The sequence below is a fragment of the Sphaeramia orbicularis genome, chromosome 6, assembly GCF_902148855.1.
Source record: "Sphaeramia orbicularis chromosome 6, fSphaOr1.1, whole genome shotgun sequence".
Taxonomy (NCBI): domain Eukaryota; kingdom Metazoa; phylum Chordata; class Actinopteri; order Kurtiformes; family Apogonidae; genus Sphaeramia; species Sphaeramia orbicularis.
In genome coordinates this window covers 32,502,386-32,512,644 of record NC_043962.1, presented here as the reverse complement: position 1 = coordinate 32,512,644, position 10,259 = coordinate 32,502,386, and the positions used below count along the sequence as shown (strand labels likewise).

The window sequence follows — 10,259 nt, the reverse complement described above, 5'->3', positions numbered from 1 at the left end:
AACGACCTCTCTTCCACTTATATTTACATGGGACTGAGCTCCAACGTGAGCCGATGCTGGTATGTTTCCACATCGCTATCAGTCAAAATGCATTCAGCCTTTGAGACCAATACCTACTCTTTCGAACAGTTCATCAAATCCAACGTCCAAAGTTCAGCGTCCTGATCCACCTACTGACCCATTCACCCCTTGAGATGCTGAACGTCCATGGGAGGGTTTTGGATGGGATGATTTTATGCGTTTAGCCAATTACCACCATTCTTTCCTGCAGTGAAAAAAACAGCTTGGTGCTGCTCCATAGACAACCCACTGATGCTCGACATCCATGGGGAATTCAACAGTGTAGGCTACTGATATGAGAATGTATCAGGGAATTTGAGTTGGAAAGAAAACAATAAACAGCTGACCAGAACAACATAGCCATAAAATTAAGTCCATGCTTGTACAATCTTAATGTATTTTTTTAAATACAATTTTACCTCCAGTTCAAAACTCAGATGGGGTCTTGAGGGAAAATATAATGAAAAAAATTGCATTTAAAACATCAGTGAAGTTACTTAATTTGTAACTACAGTTTCAGCATTTCACTGATCTGATGTCACTGTAATTTATTGTATTTTGCAATAAATAGGAACATTACTGGATATGAACTTTCTTGGAGGGTACCAAAGGGTTTATTACATTGGACTTTTTCCTTGAAATTGTCCAACAAATAAAAAAATGGGACTTTATTTGTAATGTTTTTTTATTCTGAGTTCTGATAAGAATACACACTTATTTTATCCCACACCTTTTCCTTAAATTATATACAACAAATATTGAAACCGCCTGACATTACCTCAAGCTATAGTACAATAAACCAATCATAACCCCACTAAAACAATGATCATGAAAAAAAAAAAGACACACACACACACACACACACACACACACACACACACACACACAAAAACAACAACCCCAAAACAGTAACAACAATATGTTTTGAAAAACATTTTCTGATTTTGATTACTTGATGAAAAATATCACTATACCAGTTCATCATTCTAATATTAATTTTCCTCACGTTATTTGATATCCTGAAATATGTTTCTTGAAAAATTCTTGTTCACGGCTTATTTCGATAGACCTGTTGCTTTTTCTACTGTCATTTGATTTTATAAAACAAATTTATTTTGTAATTTGTTGTTTCACAGCTGTCAGTATCAATGACAGATGTGTTTTGCTCAGTTACAGCTGAGCTACAGGAAGCATCGCCAAGTGTTACTTTCACGCATGCGCAATAGCACGACGCGACTGGTTCGAAACCAAGCGAGGGAAACAAACTCCTCCACTGTGAGTATTTGTCCTTACTGTTTTCAGCTTCTGGTTTCGTGTTTTGCATGAATACTAACGCATGTTTTACTACAATCACCCATTATCAACTCCACATCAAAGAATTCGCTGACGTAAAAGTTACGTTTTCAGATCTGTGTTAAAGTGAAGCTGAGTTTGCAGTCAGAAAGAAAAGCTTAAATATAATAAAATAATATGCTGCATTTTGTTTCTAATATTTGCCGAATTTGCCGTTTAATTCTATATATCTGTCTAAGATTACTTACAGTAACCTATCTTGTGTATACTTTTGCGTACAGATAATTTCACGCTAAATTGAAAGGTTTTGGATCCCAGTCTGGCGTGACGTTATTTTGAACCATGACAGGAAATATTTAGTGTATACGGCTACTTTTAACTTTATTTACTTGTTAACCAGCTCACTTAATTGATATATTGCCGTAGATTGATGTGTGTTTTGTCAAATGATTAAATACGGAAAATGATTAGCGACCATGCTAAACTGTAGGAAGGCTAACTTTCTGTGCATGCTGGTGTTTGCTAACATTGGCTAACATGCTAAATGGCTAACTGTCATTCCGTCTTAATGATAGATGAAGTGACAGTGAAGCATGATTGTTTTTTTATTTTTCCAATGCGAGATGTGGTGACCTCGAGAACTGCTGTTATGTTTTCAAGTTTTTGTATTCACTTCCTCTGGGAATGAATAAACAATGACAGGTGGAGCTGCAGAACTTCCAGTGTTCACTCTGTTTATGATCTTCAGGTGTAGTTAACGGATGTGTCAGTGTCAACAAGTTCTGAAGGATTCTTTGTAGTAAATGACCAGTTTACTGTAAAAACTGTTTATCATGTGTGGATTTTAGGGTTCCTTTGGTTTTATGGTCCCCAGGCCTTAAGTATTGATGTTACAGTACAATAGTCAGTCAATAATGACCTGTTTATTATTGACTGCAGAGCTATGGATCTTATAACTAACCTTATACCTGATTACATCTTTACACTAAGGTGACCATGGATCCATAAACAGTCTTAAAGTTTTATTTTTTATTGTCCTAAGTTAAGACCTTAATTATTCTTACTCCTGATACTTAATCCATAAATCTGACACTCTAAGATCTTAAAAATCCCACAGACACAATAATGCTATTGCTATATTTCCTTTGGAAATCTTTGTAAAGTATTTGTCAAATTAGTGATTAGTGTTTAGCATTGTAGCGTAACACAGATTGGAATGAGTGGTGCATTCATGGGAAGAGGGGTTCAGGAATGAGCTTTAGCAGCTTGAAAGTCAGTGGAACAATCATTAGTCATGGATAAATGTAACATTTGCTGGGTTGAAAAATTATTATATATGTTTCAAGGCAATAATTATGAAGCACATTAAAGTGTTTTTGTGAATATAAGGTCTTAAATTCACCAAAGATGTATTGAAAAATGGCATCCCCAAACCTGTAGATACCCTGTTTCATATCCAGCTTACTACACACAAATCAGTATTAAGGATAAGACTGGCTACTCTTACCAGTGCTGTTTGTTGATCCAGTAACAGTATTCTTATTGGTTTATTTTTTTTAGGTTAAGTTGATATAATTATAATAATTATAATCATACAATTAATAGCTCTTAGTAGGCAAGTTCAGCAACATTGTTTGAAGCTAATCACTATGAGCGGCAATCAGTTTGCCACATTTTCAACATTATCTCCTATCTGGACTCCACTCTGCTATAATGGAACTATGAACTAAACTCTACATTTCTCCACCTGTACTTGATGGATTTTCACAAAATGTTGTGACAGGTTGTTTGTGTTTTGCCCGAATAAGCAAAAAACTTGTTGCACTGTGTCAGCAAGTGGGTGTCCATGTTATTGCTCAGTTCTCCCCTTGAACACTGGCCACTGTCATTTAGAAAGGGATGTCTGTGGGTGTTTTTGTGGGTGGGTGGATGGTGGTGTGTGATAGGGCTGCCCCTGTCCCTCACACAATGACCAGATGTGAGATGTCTCATGGATTTATAATGTAAAAAATATATCACAGACAAATTTGCGAGACCGCTGTTGTGAGGCTATAACATATAGGAAGTTAATTTTTCATTGTTCAGGACTGTTAATACTGTTAGATAACATCAGAGCTTATCAGTACTCCAGTTTTTAATTATTTAGCCTGGAGGCTCATTTAATACTGGGTTCAGTACTATCCCGAAACTTAATTATAGCACATTGTCTGTAGATCCAATAAATGCTTTAGAATTATTTAGTCATCAAACAAAAGGTACTCATATATAGCGTTTATCTCCTCCTTATGTAAAACCTCTGTGCTTAAATTGAGTACTATTGTGGTGACGAGTAAATTGTATTTTTATTGCCATTGCAATATGAGCCTGTATGATAAACCTTGAATATTATGATGAAAATATCCAAATTTCCACATCACATCTCATCCGTGTATTTAATTGGTTAGATTGTAATGTAAAATTTCACCTGAATTAGAATGTTCAGTCATAAACATGTTTGGAGTGTATTAATATTGTATCTTTTCAGGCAGAGAGACATACAGTAGAATGTGTCCAGTTAATAAATACAATTTAGCATCTGTTTATTAAGGTTGAAAAGGACTTTTTAGCTAAATTTACAAATAAAAATAAATTACTGGTTGTCTGTTAGTGATGTAGAGCTTATTGTAGAGATCTTTCATTGGTGTGATTTGCTATGTGCAGTGCTCTGCTCTGTCAGATTTTTAACGTCCAAACCATATCTATGGGACATAAACAGCTTCCTCCTTTATGTGTCAGCCCGCTGCTTTGTCTCAGCTGGTCGGAGTCCTCCTGTTTCAGAATTAGCCTTTTCTGCCTCACATTTACTCTCGCTCATGTTTACTTCTGTTGCCATTATGCAAAATTTGTGACTGAAACAATAAAATATTGTCTAGTGATCTAGCACTTGAAGCTTTCTATGCTTTGCTGGGATTCTGTTCGACTCATGTTTTGTTTTGTTTTTTCCAGTAAATGCATCATGATTTTTGAGTAGCTCCAGTAGGAGACTTCATGATGAACAGTCTGATAATACTTTACTTACAATTTCCTCTTTTTTTTCCTCAAAGAAAGAAACATTTCCGTGTGCTTTTTAGTGCTTACATTTCAGTGAAATGCCAACTGGTAATCAGTGGAGCATTCTTTACCACACAAAATAATGGATTTGATCTTTAAGTGTGTTCATTTAGAGGCAAGTGACTGAAAATTACTTTGCAAATACTTCAATATCTCAAAGGAAATACTGTAAAGGTATTTGTTAGATTTTATCGTTCATTTTTATTTTTATTTATTTATTTATTTATTTATTTACATATTAGAGCACTTAAGAACGAAACAACTCAGGGACAATTTATCACCCAACTGTTGGTTTTTGGTTTGCCAAAAGTGACAGAAACACAGACTCTCTGCTCAGTTGGAGAGAATATCTTGTGCTTGAATTCTGTTGTGGTGTGGAAAAACTTTAACACTAGAGCGCAATGTGATGACAGGTTGACTTATCGCTGTGTGTTATTAGTTTCTGATAATTTCCTGTCTTTGAATTCTTGGTCTCATCATTCTGTCCCTGTATTCTCCTCTCAGCTGGTCCTGCAGAGGAGTATTTATCAGTTCCAAGGAGCTTACCCATCCTTTCTCCAAAGTTAAAAGTCCAGGGCTCTGTCCTGCTTTTTGAAGTGGTGGCCATAGCTAAGGGATAGCACACACAGTGGTGACCCTGCTGACCTCCTGCTGATCAGCTTCTATGAGGTGGAAAGGACTCTGGACTTTGATCAGTCTCTTGCACCAAGGTGGAAAACGGAGCCACAGGGTACAGTGTTGAATAGTAATAATTACCACTTTTTTCCACTTAAGAATTGTCTGTTCAGGCTGACCAGAATCTGTGCAGGAAGCATCTTTTTATTGTTACTCATTGGTCACCTGCTGATCTGAAACAGAGGATCACTTTTGTATGTACTCTGCCATTGAGATAGTCCTCTCACATCTATTCTGGGAGTTGCTTTTCTTCCTCACTTGCCTCTGTTTTCCCTCACATAAAAAAGAAGTCACAAAGATTATGTAAATGAGGAACAAACAGGGTTTGTGTCTTGGCAAATGCAGTAGCATCAGTTGAATGAACAGAAATGACAGTTTGGGATATTGATACACAGCTACTGTTTTTGTTTGTTTGTTTGTCAGAGAAGGGGAAAAAACCTGTGAGCCAGTGTCTCAGCATGACCGTCACTTTCTATCTTTGTTTTTTTCAGTGCTCCATCCTGATTGGCCACTGTGCGGAGGTTTGGCAGGACAAATTAATTCACATCTCAGCTGCTGCCTCGTGATTTCTAAAGCAGGCTGTTAAACTAAACATGGCAGCTTACACTGATAAAACTGTCTGACAAAATTAGGTGCAGTTGAGGAGAGCTGCTTCTCCTGTAACTGCATGCTAAAAATATTTTCAGCATTGATAAATCTGAACTTATTTTCTTGATTAATCTATTGGTTGTTTGGTCTATGAAATGTCATAAAATAATGAAAAATAGGCTACTCACCATGATTACCAGAATCTGAGGGCGATGCTTCAAGTTCTGTATTCTGAACACCAAGTTAAATCCTCCCCAGGGTTTTTCCTATTAATCGTGATTTCAGATAAGAAAAGTTGCGCTCTCCCTCTACTCAAAAACAAATATTGATCTTTGACTTTAATCATGCATTGATGTCTGCGCCGAGTTTGACTCTTTGAGGGTTTTCTCATTTATCTGCTGCTGATGGAAAGATGGGAGAAAGTTTCTGACTCTTTGGTCCATCTGAGGGTCAAGTGGGACGATTTGTAACTTTTACAAATGTAATGTGGAAACACAAAGCCGTCTGTATACAAGCTGACTTTGAACAAACAGTAGATAAACTGTATAAAGTAAATGTGTCTACATATTTAGAGATTCTTTATATTTCTACTGTTGTTTAATGAGGTTGAATGTTGTACAACTCACCTGAGGAAGCAGCTGAATCATACAGTCAGGTCCATGTATATTTGGATGGTGATTGGTGATACATATCTGGTTAATTTTGCCTCTGTACACCACCGCAGTGAATCTGATATGAAACAATAAAGATGTGATTGAAGTATGGACAAAATTATTGCATTCACCATTTAGGAATTACATACATTTTAAACAAAGTCCCTCCATTTTTAGGAGCTCAAAAGTAATTGGACAAATAACATGGTTATGAATATGAGGATCATTATCCATCTGAAATGTGAAGTCCCATCTTATGAGTTTTGTAATACTTGGCTGACTGAGCATAGAGGATAGTCCAGTGTACTTCAGTTTCATCTGGCTAGTTCTATCAGTGCCACATCATCAATAAACATCAGTGACCCACTTCCACTGGCAGCCTTACATGTCCACAGCATAACACTGTCCACCATGTTGGACACATGATATGGTCTGCTGTGGATCTTTCACTGTTCCTCTCCTTCTCCAGACTTTTCCTTTATTTCCATTCTGGTAAAAGTTTTTCTTGGTTTAATATGTCCAGAGACTCTTATTCCAGAACTGGACAGGCTCTTTTCTATGATTTCTAATCTGCCCCTCCTGTTGTTGATTGTTACCAGTGTTTTGGACCTTGTTGTTAACCTTCTGTATTTACATTCATGAAGGCGTCTTTTGATTATAGACATTGATAATGACACACCTACCTTCTCAAGTATGTTTTGGACATGGCAGGATGTTATCAAAGGTTTTGTTTTTCACCAACAAAATACGGTCTATGCTCTCCCTGTCCTTTTGGTTTTCAGGAGCTCACCAGTGGATACTTTCTTTTTAACAATGTACCAAGTTGCCGAAATACATCAACTTTGATTTAGTCACTGAATCAATAATCAGATTTCCCTTCCTCTGTGATAGATTTATTTTGTGTAAGTTTTTTATATAGGGTTGACAACCTCCTTTATTTGCACTGACACTGCTTTGGACCTCATATTGAAAATTCAGATGAACAGCTTCTGAATGCAAAATTTGGAATCAACTACAGATCTTTCCTCTGCTTAATATGGCAAAAATAAATGACACTTGGACATGAGGCTGCTTGTCAGTCTGGTCTCCAATTACCTGACTGCATGTAGACTTATTGATTGTTGGACTAATCATTTAAACTCATTGTAGCTTGAACAGCTGATTATTGAATAATCATTCGCATTAACACTGAGCAGCTGCAGGCTGTAGTGGTGCTTTTAAAGGTCTCTAGTGGCTCACCCCTTCAATCAACCATTTGTTGCAAATTCTCTAATACAGACATGTTTTTTTTCTATTTTATTTTCTATTTATTTTTACTTTAAAAGCTCTCAAGTGGCTTTTAAGGAGTTAATCCAACCCTTATCCTAGTAGTTTTTAATGTGAAAACTCTGCAGGAAATAGGACGAAGTAGACATGGCTGGAAGAAGTCTGTGAATGCTTTTAAGTAGACTGTTGTCAGCAGATTGTTGACCTTTGAAGTAAAGGATCACACAGCCTTTGTCATCATTTATATGACAATTGAGTTTGTGTATTCAGAGTTAAATTTAAGGATTAATTAAGAGTGTCAAAAGAAATGCTGTGCTGTCATTTAATCTCTCAACTGCAACAATATGTTTTTGAAATGCCACACTACACTACGACACTATTCTAAGGTCTGTTTCTACAGGAACCTCTGTTCATTTAAATAATCTTATTAAGGTGGCTGATTGTAATTATAGATCTGCTGATCTGCTGCTCTTATCTGAAAGCTTTTAGCACTGAGTGGCTCCCAGCCAAAAAGGATGATTGCAGTTTAACAGAAATAATCATTTTTTCACTGATTCCTCATTAACACCTCTGACCATATTCATTAAACCAATAAACCGGTCATGGAGGAGCCTGAAGTCAGCAGGTTTTAATTTAGAAAAGCTTGTCTGGAAGAAAAAAAAAAAAATCTGCATCTGCAGCATCTCAGAGTTAGACCAAGGTCATGTTTGTAAAACTGAATTTCTGTAGAGAAGTTTACAAAAGTCAGCTGTTTATTAAAAGATGTAAACAGATGTGACACTGACGTACCATTCACAAAGTCAGACTGCTGCCTTCTCAGTGACGTGAAAGATTCACCACCACATTTTAACCTGGGTGCGTTTGAAACGGGGGAAAAAAAAAAAAAAAACATCTCAGAAATACTTCCTTTCGTTGATGATTCACACCACAACCACCTCCCTGATGTAATGCTGAAGAAGTCCAATATTCTGTCAATTTTTCTTCCAATTTCCTACCTTCTCCAGTTTTCAGTAGAACTGTGTGCTTTCATTTAAAACAATATTTTATGGCAACCTTTGCAACACCAGTGTCCTGATGTGGTGGAAGATTCAGCACAGTACACCACAAATATGTGAGAGGTTCATTAGCCAATATTAACTGAAAGTCTTAAATGCACCATGATGCTAACCACCATCAAAAGTTCATCTTACTGAGGGTTATAAAGCCTGCTATAAAATTCCTTGCTCTTGAAGGTGTTTGTAAACTTGTTTATCTATTGTACAGTAGTAGTATGTCCGTCTGTTCATCTGTGTCTGTCTATCAGTGTCAATGGGATTACCCTTCACTGAAATCATCCGATCTCCCTCTATGTGAAGGAGATTGGATGATGTAGGTGCAATATGGGAAGCTCTTGGATGTGCTGTGTTTTCATCAACCTTGACCTTCATTTTCAATCTTAAATCGTGGTTGATGCGTTACATTTGGTCTGCAATGTTGACCTACATTTTTCAGCTATATTGGGGTCAGTGCATTGCCCTTATTGTCAAAAGGAGTTGATGGGTCATTATAACATTCAGCGTTTGTTGAAGGCATACGACACATCATGCATACGCTCAGGATGGGACCACCACTAAGTCTTTTTGAGCAAGAAAATAACCTGATGGATAGGATGGATGTACTTTATTTATCCCAAACAACAAAATTACAGTGTAGCAGCAGCATGACACGCAATCAAAATCAAAAGCGAACAAGGGTAAAATGTAGAACACAAGAGCAAACACTATATATATTAAATTAGCAATATAAAGATCCGGGTAGAAAAACCTGGATAATAAACTATAAACAACAGGAAACAAAAATAAAAACAAAACAGGAAAAGTTTAAATACAGTTTAAACTTTTCTTTTTGTTAAAACATTTGTGGCCATTTGATTATAGCTCTCTGATTGTCCAAAAAGCACTTGAAGGCATCTTGTTTAAAACTATGTGGATTTTTAGAGTTTACAACATAAATGCATCGCCCTCTCTGTTTGTGGACCGAAGTCAATAAAACCAATATGTAGTAGAGACTCTGAGCAGAGTCTTTTAACTGCCTGTGTGTTGAATAGCCCTTTGAGATGTAGCATTTATGCATTCTGTTTCACAGGCTTTTAGATCTATCCATATCAAATAAAAATATCCAAAGCTTGCATGATTACAATGTTGTTTAGAGGTCAAGGACTAGTGTTTTTTTTAATGGCCAATATAATGATGATGGTTTGGAGCAGGAAAAGGCTGACTGATTTTACTTTATTAAAAGCAAGGTGACTCTTGAAGTGAACATCAAAACAAATAAATACAGAAATAAATCTGAATCACTCAACATCAGACTCCAAGCAATTAATCAATAAATGTCGGAACAAAGTGTTTTTGTTTTGTTTTTTAATCTTTTGAGCTACATATTATTTTCCTTCATCGTCAGTTGAGAAGCCGATTAATCAGCCTCTCTCGGATCTTGTTTTGAGGTTGTATTATTGACTAGTCACTATATTTGAGGTACAGTGACCTCCAGCATCATCATCAGGACACTGTTTACATTTTAAGCTTCGATTTATCATTATGTCACTTGTTCATCCTGAAGCTGTAATAAACACTGCAGTCCTGTTTTCCAGTCCTG

General features: G+C 36.5%; 1 protein-coding gene across 4 annotated transcripts in view; it reads left to right on the top strand.

Annotated features, from left to right (window-relative positions):
• The first annotated feature begins 1,290 nt into the window (after positions 1-1,290).
• pot1 (protection of telomeres 1 homolog) overlaps positions 1,291-10,259 on the top strand; it is a 77,916-nt gene continuing 68,947 nt past the window's right edge. For all 4 annotated transcript variants that reach the window (XM_030137625.1, XM_030137624.1, XM_030137623.1 and 1 more), the window contains exon 1: positions 1,291-1,335. The gene's annotated coding sequence lies outside the window, so the exon portion shown is untranslated. The remainder of the gene's footprint in view (positions 1,336-10,259) is intronic.